Below are 14114 nucleotides of genomic sequence, written 5' to 3' on the forward strand. Positions count from 1 at the left end.
CAAATCTCAAATTCCCCCATTTACTATGTCTGCAAGTCTGTTTCTGTTTTGTAGATGAGTTAATGTCTTCTTTTTTCTTTTCTTTTTTTTTTCAGATTTCACATATGAGTGATATCATATGGTATTTTTCTTCCTCTTTCTTGCTTCCTTCACTTAGAATGACGATCTCCAGGTCCACCCATGTTGCTGTAAGTGACATTATCTTATTTTTTATCACTGGATAGTATATTGTGTAAATATACCGTAACTTCTTTATTCAGTCATTTATTGATGGACATTTGGGTTGCTTCTATGTCTTAGCTATTGTATATTGTGCTGCTATGAATATTGGGGTACATGTATCTTTTCAAATTAAAGTTCCCTTCGGATAAATGTCCAGGAGTGGGATTGCTGGATCATACGGTAAGTCTATTTTTCGTTTTTTGAGGAACCTCCATACTGTTTTCCATAATGGCTGCACCAAACTACATTCCCATCAGCAGTGGAGGAGGGTTCCCTTTTCTCCACACCCTCTCCAGCATTTATCATTCGTGGACTTTTTAACGATGGCCATTCTGACTGGTGTGAGGTCGATTATTTTTAACAGCAATGGAATATGATTGATTTTGAAGCCTTTCTTCAATGAGGTTAAGTAAGTGTGAAAAAAAAATGACGGTTGTCATTCTCATTTTTATTTTATTGCCTCCTAGTCTTTTGAATGTTTGCTCTGGTCAGAATGTCCTATATAGCTAAAGCTTCTCTTGCAATTCATTGTGACATCTCTCCCTCCAGTATCTACATACACGTATGAGAAGCAGAGGTACCAGGTAAGTGGTACAACAGTCCCAAGGACACTGTTGCATTCTCTCTTGGGACCCATCATTTTAACAGGATGTTTAAAAATCTGCCTGGGATCCTTTTCCTTTACTAACTCCTGTTTGGTGTAATGCCAGTGGTATCAGTTGCTTATAGAACACGAATTTTGAATGTAGTTTACAATTTCAGTCTACTGAAGACTTGTTTTGCATGCTTTTGTCAATGGACTGCTACAATCTGGGGTCATTATTCAGTGTGGATTGTGGTTGTTTTACTTTGGGTTTTCCCAGTAGAAATCATTGTGACAAGGAGTCTAATGTAATAATTTATCTGGGTGTCGTCCCAGAAAACACCACTGGGGGAGAAGGGGGATACATGAAACAACATAAGATGGCATAATTTTTCATCCACAAAGTTACTACTCGAGTTTAATCCTACTGGGGGATTCTGGGAGTCAGTGCAGAACAGGAACCAGTTATCTCACGTGAGGGTGATGCAGCTGGAGCACTTATCCACTAAATCCCTTCATGTCATTTGTCCTGAGCTGATTCCAAGGGCAGTAACTCTGTGCCTGTGGGTCTGCTCCCACCACTGAAAAAAATCCTTCAGGCAGAAAGGCTGATTTGTTCCCGACAAACTGTTTTCGAGCAGGTAGAAATGGGTGTCAGCGCGCAGACCATGCGTGTCTGCCTCAGTGGCACATCCCTCTGTCTGGAGACTAGCTTAAATCAGAAATCTCAAAGCAGAGCCTGATGTGGAGTCGTGACTGGATGCTGCTCTAGAGATGACCTGTGTCTCTCACAGAATGTCTGTGGGAATCAGGGATAAGGAAATTGACAGCAGCACATCGGAAGACAAAATAAAAAAAGAAACAGTGTTCAAACAGGTTAGGAAAATGTTGGCATAAACCAGCTTAAACAACTTAAAGGATTATGCCCTAATAAACTTGGTAGATTTCCAAAAGCAGCTTTTTTCCAAACTTAAGTGATCTGCAGCATTTCCCTAACTAACTTAACCACAGAACACTCTTTTTATGGCCCACCTCTTTGGTATTCCATGAAACACACTTTGAAAAATGCTGACCTAACTCATCCTCTCGTGTTACAGCTAAAGTGATTGGAAGGTCAGAGGCCTTGTGAGTGGTCAGGACCGTGCAGGCGATTAGTGGTTAAGCTGGGCCCAAGCCCAGTGCTTTTCCTTCTACCCTGCTGTCTCTCATTTCAGTTCAAGAAGCCCCTGGTGACCTAAAGCTCCTGTTTCTTGAGCTGTTTTCAGTTGGGATCTTAGAGGGTAATGATTGCCTCTGGATGTCAAGGGGACCTGTGGCCTTTGGGTGAAAGCGAGTTTGGAAAGCCCACCTGGCACACTTCTCAAGACACAGAGCCGTGTGTGTCTCGGGTTGGCGTGCTTCCTCCTAGGGTTGCTTCAAATGGTGCATTTTCCTGCTGGAAGAAAGGCAATGATAGAAACTGTCTGTTAGAATGATTTGATAAGATTGGAACCTCCTGGGGAGGTTGTTCCTTTTCCCTGATGAAACTAGGAGCGGGTACCCACTGGCAGCTCCCTGTGGTCAGCTCTTTGCTTCAAAGTGCGAGTCCAGAAGGACGCAGGCCCTGCTCGGCCTTTTCTAATAAGGGATACACAGGCCAGACAGGCTGGAATGTGATATTTCCTCAGGGGACGTAATCGACCCCAGACAGGGATTTTAAAGGAATGAGAAGATTTCCACTGGTCCTCTCTTTCTTCCTTACTAACAGTAAGAGCTCTCATACATTTCGGGCACTTTCTTGTGGTGGGGATTGTACTTAGCACTTTATTTAATTTAGTTCATTTAATCATCACAACATTAATGTGAAGAAAATACTATTATTTTGCCCCCACCTTTTTGTGAGCAAACTGAGGCTCAGAGAAGCTGTTCAACTTGCCCACAGCCTCCAGCAGGGAGCAGGAGATTCCATTCTGGAAATGGAAGCCCAGGCAGTTTTAGCTCATATGCTCCTCTGCCTAGGAGACTGCCTTCATCCATACTCATTAGTGTCACATTCTCAATAAGAAGACAATAAATCAAGAGAAAATGAAGCAAATCCAGTTGGTAAACCTGATGGAAATTAAAAGTGGTTAGTGATGTGAACAAGTTATCCCTTGTAAGAGAGCCAAACATCCCTTACTCCCAAATTATACGACCCTGCCCGAGAAAAACACTGCAGTTTGATTTGCCAGGTGAAAATTAACATGACTGCACTGCATTCTCCTTTACAGACAGAAACTGAACCCTGTAACACAAACAGAGTACATAGCCTCTGCTTACTGTCCTAGGGAAGAGCAGTGCTGAGATGCAGCTTTTTAATGGCTGTTCTTTAAAAATAAAAAACAAAGCTGTACCCACACAAGCTTTAGCCTGAACAAGTAGAGCCAATGTTATTAAAATATGAAGCCATATGTTTGGAGACAAGAGAAATAAGAGGACAATAAATCAGACCTTCAGGCTTGCACAGATAGCTGAAGGATAAAGCATTTGGTATTGACCGTGTGCCTTAGATGCCCTGATTGTGCTGGGCACAGTTTCAGTCAGTGAATAATAGATGGATAGTGGACACTGGGATAAAAAGGGGGGACAGAGAATAATTTTTAAAGAGTGTAACAGTTTCACAAAACTCAAGCAGATGCTATGAGAGTTCTTAGAGAAAGGGTAAGATAAACGGCAACTTTGTGGTATTCTTAACCATAAATGATACTCTCCTGCAAACTGAGGACAGAATGGGGCTCAATAAATGTCATGACAATATATAGCTTTGCCCTGGTTCTTTGGCTGCCTGGGGAGCAAATGAGTCAACGTGAGGTGTCCTCTTAAGACTCCCATGGTGCCTTCTGCCTAATAGATTCAACAGATGAAGCTGAGGTTCTTAATGATTGGGAACTGGGCCCTCGGAGGGTGAGCTAGGAGGGGGAGGTTTTGCCCTATCGCCGGGACATTCACATTTTTGAGGTGAGAAGAGGGTGTCTGACTATCAGGAAGTTGGTGATGCTGCAGTAGAGTGTAGGGGAGGGACAGTCATGGAAATGTATTTCAAACTCGGACTTTGTGCATAACTGAAAGGCATTGCTTGTGGTGAGTGGGTTGTGCAAGGGGACTGAGGTCAGCCAGTAATAGCTGAGGAAGGAAGTTTTGGACCAGAGAAGAGTGGGTGAAATGGAACAGATGGAGGCTGTATTAGGCACTGAGGTCACAGCTGCCCTAAGGAGAGAAGTTGGCATGAATTATGTTGCCACATTGTAAGTGCAGATATGTGACTGCTTAGCAAATTAAAGAGGTAATGAACGAAGGCTGGATTGGAAGGTGGTAAGTCGAAGTTGCCAGAGTTATATGTCATTTAATCATACTGACATTTCACAGGCAGGAAGATAATGTGATCAAGAGACAGCATATATTAATGCAAAGAGCAAATGAATTGAAGTGAGGCACAGCTGACAGTTTACTCCATAGTAACTGAAAATGGGCAAATGATTTATCCCCACTGTGTCATTTCCCCCCCCCTCATTTTTAAGTGATGATTTGTATAATATGTAAAATAACACAAGAATTACTCTGAACTCAGTGCAACTATTACTACCACTAAAGTTAATAATTATAAGCAGAAGCTGTTATTATTAAAGTAGAATTGTTTTTTAATGAAAGAGAAGGGAATCACATTTGACGGTATGGAAGATGTACTGACAGCATATGAAACATGTGATGACTTACTGGGGAGAAAGCAGAGGTTAAGGGCCTGAGCTCTGAATTTTGATAGATCTGTGACTATTTTTCACTCACTAGCTGCATGATATTAATGTACACCTAACTTTCTTATCTGTAAAATGAGAATGATTATAGTGGTGTTAGGTCTTAAGTTGGATAATACCTTGTAAGCACACAGCATACGAAAAATACTCAGTGGATGGTGGAACATGTACCTGTCTTGTGACCCGCTTTCATGAATATGAGTCTATGGAGGACAAAAAGAAATGGCCTAAAGCAGATAGAGAGTGGAGTACAAAAGAGGCACATCTACTGACAGTAACCAGAGGATCAAGAAGATGTGCAGCAACCAGAGCCAGAGTAAATAAGGGCAACAGGGTCAGATTGGTGTCATGTCATGAAGACATGAAGCATCAGGTGTGTGACCACCTCCTTCAGGAGGAAATTAGTTGAGGCAAGTCTGTGAAGATAGAAACCCACACGTGGAATATTACTTCACAAGTCTCTCCAGGACCCAGAGGGCCCAAGTCTCTCCTAAAATAGCTCTCAGTAATTCCCACCTCTTGGTATTCACACTTTGTAATCTTCTCGTCTTGATTGTGGGCTGGACTTAGTGATGCGCCCCTAACGTACAGAATATTGTAAAAGTAATAGAATGTCACAAGATTTGGTTACAAAACTCTGAGACTTCTGAGAGGTTCTCTGGCCCTTTTAGTAGGCTTGTCCTTATGAAGCCAGCTGCCATATTGTGAACTGCCCATAGGACTTGCTTTATGATCACAAATCCAGTGTCTTATATGGTAAAACTGCTTCAAATTTGGAGTAAATAAAATATCATAATGATTTTAGAATCTTAGGTTGTGAAGCATATGTTAAAAGGTAACATAAAAGTAAGGGGTAGAGTAGCATTTTTTTTTGTATCTCTAAAAGTTTGACTTGGCATATCCATTCCAATGGGCAGCTGTAAACACATAATAAGCTAATGCATATTGAGGTGCATGATACAGGGTACTAGCTTTTTTTCCCCATAATGTTCAGATTTCATAATGTTTTCATTATTTTCACATCTTAATGTTCAGATTTTTTTAACATTTTTTATTGATTTATAATCATTTTACAATGTTGTGTCAAATTCCAGTGTTCAGCACAATTTTTCAGTTATTCATGGACATATACACACTCATTGTCACATTTTTTTCTCTGTGAGTTATCATAACATTTTGTGTATATTTCCCTGTGCTATACAGTGTAGTCTATTCTACGATTTTGAAATCCCAGTCTATCCCTTCCCACCCTCCACCCCCCTGGTAACCACAAGTCTGTATTCTCTGTCTGTGAGTCTATTTCTGTCCTTTATTTATGCTTTGTTTTTGTTTGTTTGTTTTTGTTTTTGTTTTTTAGATTCCAGATATGAGCGATCTCATATGGTATTTTTCTTTCTCTTTCTGGCTTACTTCACTTAGAATGACATTCTCCAGGAGCATCCATGTTGCTGCAAATGGCATTATGTTGTTGGTTTTTATGGCTGAGTAGTATTCCATTGTATAAATATACCACCTCTTCTTTATCCAGTCACCTGTTGATGGACATTTAGGCTGTTTCCATGTTTTGGCTATTGTAAATAGTGCTGCTATGAACATTGGGGTGCAGGTGTCATCCTGAAGTAGATTTCCTTCTGGATACAAGCCCAGGAGTGGGATTCCTGGGTCATATGGTAAGTCTATTCCTAGTCTTTTGAGGAATCTCCACACTGTTTTCCATAGTGGCTGCACCAAACTGCATTCCCACCAGCAGTGTAGGAGGGTTCCCCTTTCTCCACAGCCTCTCCAACATTTGTCATTTGTGGATTTTTGAATGATGGCCATTCTGGCTGGTGTGAGGTGATACCTCATTATAGTTTTGATTTGCATTTCTCTGATAATTAGTGATATTGAGCATTTTTTCATGTGCTTTTTGATCATTTGTATGTCTTCCTTGGAGAATTGCTTGTTTAGGTCTTCTGCCCATTTTTGGATTGGGTTGTTTATTTTTTTCTTATTGAGTCATATGAGCTGCTTATATATTCTGGAGATCAAGCCTTTGTCGGTTTCACTTGCAAAAATTTTCTCCCATTCCGTAGGTTTTCTTCTTGTTTTATTTCTGGTTTCCTTTGCTGTGCAGAAGCTTGTAAGTTTCATTAGGTCCCATTTGTTTATTCTTGCTTTTATTTCTTCTAGGAGAAAATTTTTGAAATGTCAGTCAGATAATGTTTTGCCTATGTTTTCCTCTAGGAGGTTTATTGTATCTTGTCTTATGTTTAAGTCTTTAATCCATTTTGAGTTGATTAAGGCTGGTTCAACATACACAAATCAATCAGTGTAATACATCACATGAATAAGAGAAAGGACAAAAACCACATGATCATCTCAATCGATGCAGAAAAAGCATTTGATAAAATTCAACACCCATTTATGATAAAAACTCTTGCCAAAGTGGGTATAGAGGGAACATATCTCAACATAATAAAAGCTATATATGACAAACCTACAGCCAGCATAGTACTCAATGGTGAAAAACTCAAAAACTTCCCACTAAAATCTGGGACAAGACAAGGATGCCCACTATCACCACTCCTATTCAACATAGTCCTGGAAGTCCTAGCCACAGCAGTCAGGCAAGAGAAAGAAATAAAAGGGATCCAAATTGGAAAAGAAGAGGTAAAAGTGTCATTATATGCTGATGACATGTTACTATATATAGAAAACCCTAAAAGGTCCACACAAAAGCTACTAGAGCTGATTGAAGAATTCAGCAAGGTAGCAGGTTACAAAATTAACGTTCAAAAATCAGTTGCATTTCTTTACACTAACGATAAATCAACAGAAGAAGAAAGTAAAGAAACAATCCCCTTTAAAATAGCACCCAAAGTAATAAAATATCTGGGAATAAATCTAACCAAGGAGGTGAAAGAATTATACACAGAAAACTATAAACCATTGATGAAGGAAATTAAAGAAGACTTTAAAAAATGGAAAGATATTCCATGCTCTTGGATTGGAAGAATCAATATTGTTAAAATGGTCACACTGCCCAAGGCAATCTACAGATTTAATGCAATCCCTATCCAATTTACCCAGGACATATTTCACAGAACTAGAAAAAATTATAATAAAATTCATATGGAACCATCAAAGACCTAGAATTGCCAAAGCATTACTGAAGAGAAAGAAAGAGGCTGGAGGAATAACTCTCCCAGACTTCAGACAATACTATAGAGCTACAGTCATCAAGACAGCATGGTATTGGTACCAAAACAGACATATAGACCAATGGAACAGAATAGAGAGCCCAGAAATGAACCCACAAACTTTTGGTCAACTCATCTTTGACAAAGGAGTCAAGAATATACATTGGAATAAAGACAGTCTCTTCAGCAAATGGTGTTGGGAAAACTGGACAGCAGCATGTAAAACAATGAAGCTAGAACACTCCCTTACACCATATACAAAAATCAGATTTTTAAAAATAGCATTTTACCAGAAGTCAAAAGGATTTCTGTGCTTAAAACCAACTCTAGTTCTCTTGTCTCTACCACAGTTTGCCTTGACAGGCTGCAAAATAGACCAAGCAATACTTATAGTACCGCAAACTAGATAGTAAAGGGGAAAAATAACTTCACTAGGCTGAAGAATTTCCCAATTTAAACTTCCATTAAAAGGATAAAATATCCCCAAATTCTTATAGATTATGTATATTCATTTCTTTCTTTCCCCATGTTAAATGCAATTCTACTTTTTTGGAATACAAAAAAAATTAAAATAAATATTTAAAAGGATGGTTCATATTAGCTACTATTTTGATCCGTTAGGAAGTCAAATTTTATTCAGTAAAAAAGAGGAAAAGACCCCCAGCATTGCCCACGGAATGTGTATCAGGGGTCAGTGTTGAATAGGACTTAGCAAGTGGAGGACTGTGACCTGGAAGGAAGTCACGAAGACAGTAGCTCTCCACTTATTTGGGGGCTAAAAGTAGCCAGCCTGTTAGCCAGCCTGTTTTGTTGAATAGGTATTAATTCAGAGCTGTACCAACACTGTTCTAGGGGCTTGTGTTAGACCACTAAACAAAATGAAGACTCTGGTCCTCATAGCACCTCTGGTGGAGCTGACATTAAACATAAAACATAATAAATAACCAATCACATGGTATTAGAAGCAGTATTACAATTTAGCAGGTAATTTGGGCACGTCTTGTGTTGCCTTTTAAGCTAAATTTAGAGCTACCGAGAGTTCTCTCCCGTGACACTTTTTTTTTTCCCCTAAGTATGCTTTTTATTTTGTATTGAGTTACAATTACCATAAAATTCTGTATTACGTTCAGGTGTATAACACAGTGAGTCAATATTTATATATACTATGAAATAATCACCATGATAAGCCTAGTTACCATCTGTAACCTCACAAAGTTATTACAATATTATTGACTATATTCCTTATGCTGTACATTACATCCCCATGACTTATTTATTTTATAACTGGAAGTTTGTGTCTTTTAACCTTTCACCCATTTCATCCATCCCCCCACTCCTCTCAACTCTGGCAACCACTAGTTTGTTCTATCTGTAAGTCCATTTCTGTTTTGTATTATTTGTTCATTTGTTTTGTGTTTTAGATACCATGCATAAGCGAAGTCATGTGGTATTCGTCTTTCTATGCCTTATTTCACTTAGCATGATATCCTCTCGATCCATCCATGTTGTCACAAAGGGCAAGATTTCATTCTTCTACATGGCTGAGCTTAATTGTGTCAAAGAAGTATCTCCTACTCTTCTCAGGGTAGCTACAATGAAGAGAGAAGTATGTTGACCTGCTCACTTACTTTCTGTATCTATATCTATATCTATATATATATTCTATATCTAGGATAATGTATGTTGGTTATATTTACGATTAGAGAAGTTGCATGAAGGTTTCTATTAGAGGTAGTCCTTAAGTTCGACGTCTTTCAAGAAATCTTTCAAGGATCTATTGCTGCTGTTGTATGTCTTATTTATTTTGAAAAGCACTGAGACAGATGCTACAGATGAGGACTTCATGCTCATCTTATCACATGTATATGGGTTGTGCTGAAAGTCTCATATGTGTTAGGAAGATGCTTAATTTCCCACTTAAGAAGATGGAAATTATTTTATTGTGAAATATAGAAAGACATAATATAAATGAGCAGCAGGGGTTATGTCAGTCTGGGAAGTGACGGATCTTCAGTGGAGGAGCAATGGGATCATATTTGAATTTTTGTCATAATGATTATTCTTACTCCAGCAACAGAGCATTGTTACTCTACAGTTTTTTTAAACACTTTTTATTGAGTTATAGTCATTTTACAATGTTGTGTCAAATTCCAGTGTAGAGCACAATTGGTCAGTTATATATGAACATACGTATATTCATTGTCACTTTTTTTTTTTTCACTGTGAGCTACCATAAGATCTTGTGTATATTTCCCTGTGCTATATAGTATAATCTTGTTTATCTATTCTACATACACCTGTCAGTATCTACAGATTTTGAAATCTCAGTCTGTCCCTTCCCACCCCCTCCCTCCTTGGAAACCACAAGTTTGTATTCTATGTCTATGAGTCTGCTTCTGTTTTGTATTTATGTGGGTTTTTTTTTTTTAGATTCCACATATAAGCGATTTCATATGGTATTTTTCTTTCTCTTTCTGGCTTACTTCACTCAGAATGATATTCTCCAGTAACATCCATGTTGCTGCAAATGGCATTAGGTTGTCAGTTTTTATGGCTGAATAGAATTCCATTGTATAAATATACCACATCTTCTTTATCCAGTCATCTGTCAGTGGACAGTTAGGTTGCTTCCATGTCTTGGCTATTGTAAATACTGTTGCTATGAACACTGGGGTGCAGGTGTCTTTTTAAAGTAGGGCTCCTTCTGGATATATATACTCTACAGTTTTGATGCAGTAAATAGCCAAGACGAAGCTTGGGTCTTCCTTCCTGGTCTGTTTAATAGATAACTGCAAGGTGGAAAAATAAAAGAAAATCCTTTTTTTTTTTTTTTTTCTAAAATGAAAGCTATTTTCAGCTAGTGATTGTGTAGCACACTAAAGGGATAGCATTATGTGGATAAGGTAAAGTACCGCACCTCTCCAGTAAATGGACACTTATCCTATGCAGCTATGAAAAGGTAATTGGAGTCCAAAGTGTAAAATATAATGGAAGGTTATTGAGGCATTTGGAAGAGGTTGGGCTGGATTTTTGTACTACACCTGTGGTGACATTCTTTATAGCTGTGAATCTTTTGTGTAGTTGGCTTTTAGAATTTAATGAGCCTCAAGTTAGAAAATTTGGAAATGATTTGTTCCCTCTCAGACATCCAAAGGTGGTATCTGACTCCCAGAGAAACTGATGTCAATAAACAGGAACCACGCTAGTGTTAGTTTGATCATTTTTAGTTTTAGGGTAAAAAAAAAAACCAATACATAGTCTCTGACTTTGGTATTTTTTCTTAAATAGTAGGATCTGGGCTTTTAAACCTGGGGGTGCTGGACAGCTCTGATGAAAGTCAAGAGTTTCATCCATGAACCCAGGCCTTCCAACCCCTCAGCTTATGAAGTGAGTTGTACTTTCACAAGGCCTAAATCACAAGCTTTACTTTAATGGCTGCTCTCTAGGTGGAGAGGGTTCCCTGCTTCAGTGCAATCAAGGAGTGTATTAATTTGTTATTTCTTTTAAGTCACACAGTATTCTGAGAGAAAGACCATAGCTAGTGAATTCCTTTAAGGTTCCTCCTGTCTGTTTGCAAAGGTACCTGAATCACTTTCCATCCCTGTGTCATTCCCTTCATCTCCGTGGAAGAGGGAAGGCAGTGACGTGACCGGCGTGGACACGCACTGAGCTATGCACTGGGCTCCAGGCGTGTGTCATCTCTGCTTGATTCCAAGTTCAGCATCAGCTGAACATAACAATATTTTTTTCTTTCTATTATAACTGTGATACATGATCACTGATAAGAATTTAGACATACGGAAATCACAGAAAAGAAAAAAATCAGCTTTCTCTGAAACCCAGAACCTACTTGTGCCCTTGACACAAACACTCTGCGTTCTTCCGAGGCATAAATTAGCCTCTTTTCTATTGTCTTATTTTCTCCACTCCTTTTGCCCTCAGTCTATATTGTTCTCAGATCTCCCCAATACTAGCAGCAGTTTTTCTGATTTTCCTCTCTCTTCTGTTAATTCTGAATTTCTCCTCCTTTCCCTTTATTACCAAACATTTGGAGATTGTTATGAACGCTTGTCTTTATTTAACACTCCTGATTCATGTCCCAGCACAGAGTATGCTAGTCGCCGTTTTCAGACTTAATGAAAAAGCCTGCATCTCTGAGGATGTCCCTGAGAGCAGAATCAGCGCCAACGCCTACAAATATCTGAACTCCATTTATGAAGAGGGGAAAAAAATCTATTTATTTAAGTTACTATTGGTGGGAAGTGTGTAATTTGTAGCCAAAGGTATCCCTTCGTTATACATTTCTCTTCCTTTGTCCATCATCTTCCACCACTAAATGTTCCTCATATTTACTCTATTTTTCTTAGAATGATGACTTCTTCATCCAATTAGTAGCTTAAACTTTTTACTATGAATTCATTCTTTTCCTTCAACCTGAACAATAGTTTGGTCCCCAGATATGTTTAGTCTTTCTCTGCTTCCGTTCCCATTGTCACTTGTAAAATCTCAGTTGGACAATTTCAGTCATGTCCCCTCTGGTAATTTACCTTCAGTGTTCTTTCTTCACCCAAATCATGTTCTTTTCCAGTGATCCTCAAACTTCCTGTCAAGATACAACTACATTATGCTCACCTGAGAAATGTCTCATATTTTTTGTGTCCACTAACAAAGCTGAACAGTCTTTGAATGATTTACATGCTTTATATAATAAAGAAGATGCTAGAATAATTCTTTAATGTTGTTTTGCTTAAGCAATATTCATTGTAATTTTTTTGAGAGCTAGGGAAAGGGGTTACGTTTAACTACATGGCAGTAATTGTTTAAGATATTCCCCAGGTTTTTTGTTTTTTGTTTTTTCTTTCAGGTAAATATCTCCCATGTGTGTCAGGGCAGGAAACGTAGATTGAGGACCATTTTATAAAAGTCTATTTTCTTAGCATGGCAGAAAAAGCTTTGAATGACCCCTTTCCTCTATCTGTGGCTACATCCTCTTACTCCATAACTCTGCCCACACCCCTTCGCCAGTCTCTTAACATCTGGAACTACTCATCTTTCCACCCGCACAAGCATTCTTTCATATTTCTTTGCTTTGAATACTATGTTTTATTATAGTACTTATCATCCTATGTTGTAACTATAGTTATTCCACAATGTCAGGTTCACTTGAGGCAGTGTCTTTATTTTTACGTAACATTTTTGTCAACAAAGAGATCGTTGGTTTCAGACAAAATTGTTCTGTATTCTTTTATGTGATGGTCAGTCAGGCATGGCCACAAGAGAAGATACAGGAGAAGTTCAGGAAGAAGACAAGGTTGATGATACTCGCAGGTCCTAGAGACCAGAGCTGTGGCCATATAAGAGAGACCCAGGGCGGGCAAGAGGCAGAAGGGGCAGGACTGAGGAGGAACCTCAGCCTTTGCCTGGGCTTCTGCAGGGAAGGTGAGGTAGGCCAACGGAAATAATTTAGCATGGGCTAGTCGAAATACTTTCAGCAGGCTCCAAGCTGGAGGGGATAGTTCTCGGTTGCCTAGAACCTGGCTCTGGTATGGTGAAGGCAGAGAGAAGAATAGTGCTTCCTGGATGGACCAGCCAGTTAAAGGAAGTAGGGCTCTGTATTGGTTAGTTTGCTCATCCAAGGCATGTTCTAGACCGAGCCCTTTGCTATTTCTAAGAATTGGCTAGTCCCAGGAGGGGCAGTCTCTCCCCAGCCAGAAGAGTCAAAACATCAGTACATATGAAAGATAAAAAATAGAGACAATACCTAAATGAATTATCCTGTGCAAATAATTAGAAAAAAGAAATGGAAAGTTGGGACTAGGAGTAAAGGAGGGTGCAGAGAAAGTAGAAGCTTTCCAATGAAGTCGTCTAGGAGAGGAACGTAGAGACAGCTCAGGAGAAAGTGTCAGCGTGAACTAGTATTTCTGTCAGTAACTGAAAGCTGGGACGCTGGTGAAAGAGGCCGACGTTTTGATGCTACATCTCTAGAATCAGGGCTACTTTTTAGGGAGTGGTATGAGTAAATAATTCTGCATATTAGAACCACAGTGAAAGTAAACATTTAGCTAGGAAACAAGACTGAAAAAAAATTCTCTTGGAATTATTCTATGTTTTTAACCTCTCTCCAGTTATCTGTTGATGGACATTTAGGCTGTTTCCATGTCTTGGCTATTGTAAACAGTGCTGCTATGAACATTGGGGTGCAGGTGTCATTTTGAAGTGGGGTTCCTTTCAAACATAACAATGGATAGCAGGCCCTGGCTTCTTCCATGGAGAGAGGAATTGGGGGTGGGAGGGGGATCAATCCTATTGCTGCTGGACTTGGTCTGTACTGTGGAGCGTGTCCAAGGGCAGAAAAGG

General features: G+C 39.2%; 1 long non-coding RNA gene across 1 annotated transcript in view; it reads right to left on the reverse strand.

The window, feature by feature from the left end:
- Positions 1-6685: 6685 nt before the first annotated feature.
- LOC116668981 overlaps positions 6686-14114 on the reverse strand; it is a 348932-nt gene continuing 341503 nt past the window's right edge. Inside the window, exon 9 of the long non-coding RNA XR_004326325.1 lies at positions 6686-6740. This is a non-coding gene — a long non-coding RNA (uncharacterized LOC116668981). The remainder of the gene's footprint in view (positions 6741-14114) is intronic.

The sequence above is a fragment of the Camelus ferus genome, chromosome 15 (genome assembly GCF_009834535.1).
Source record: "Camelus ferus isolate YT-003-E chromosome 15, BCGSAC_Cfer_1.0, whole genome shotgun sequence".
In the NCBI taxonomy this organism is placed as follows: domain Eukaryota; kingdom Metazoa; phylum Chordata; class Mammalia; order Artiodactyla; family Camelidae; genus Camelus; species Camelus ferus.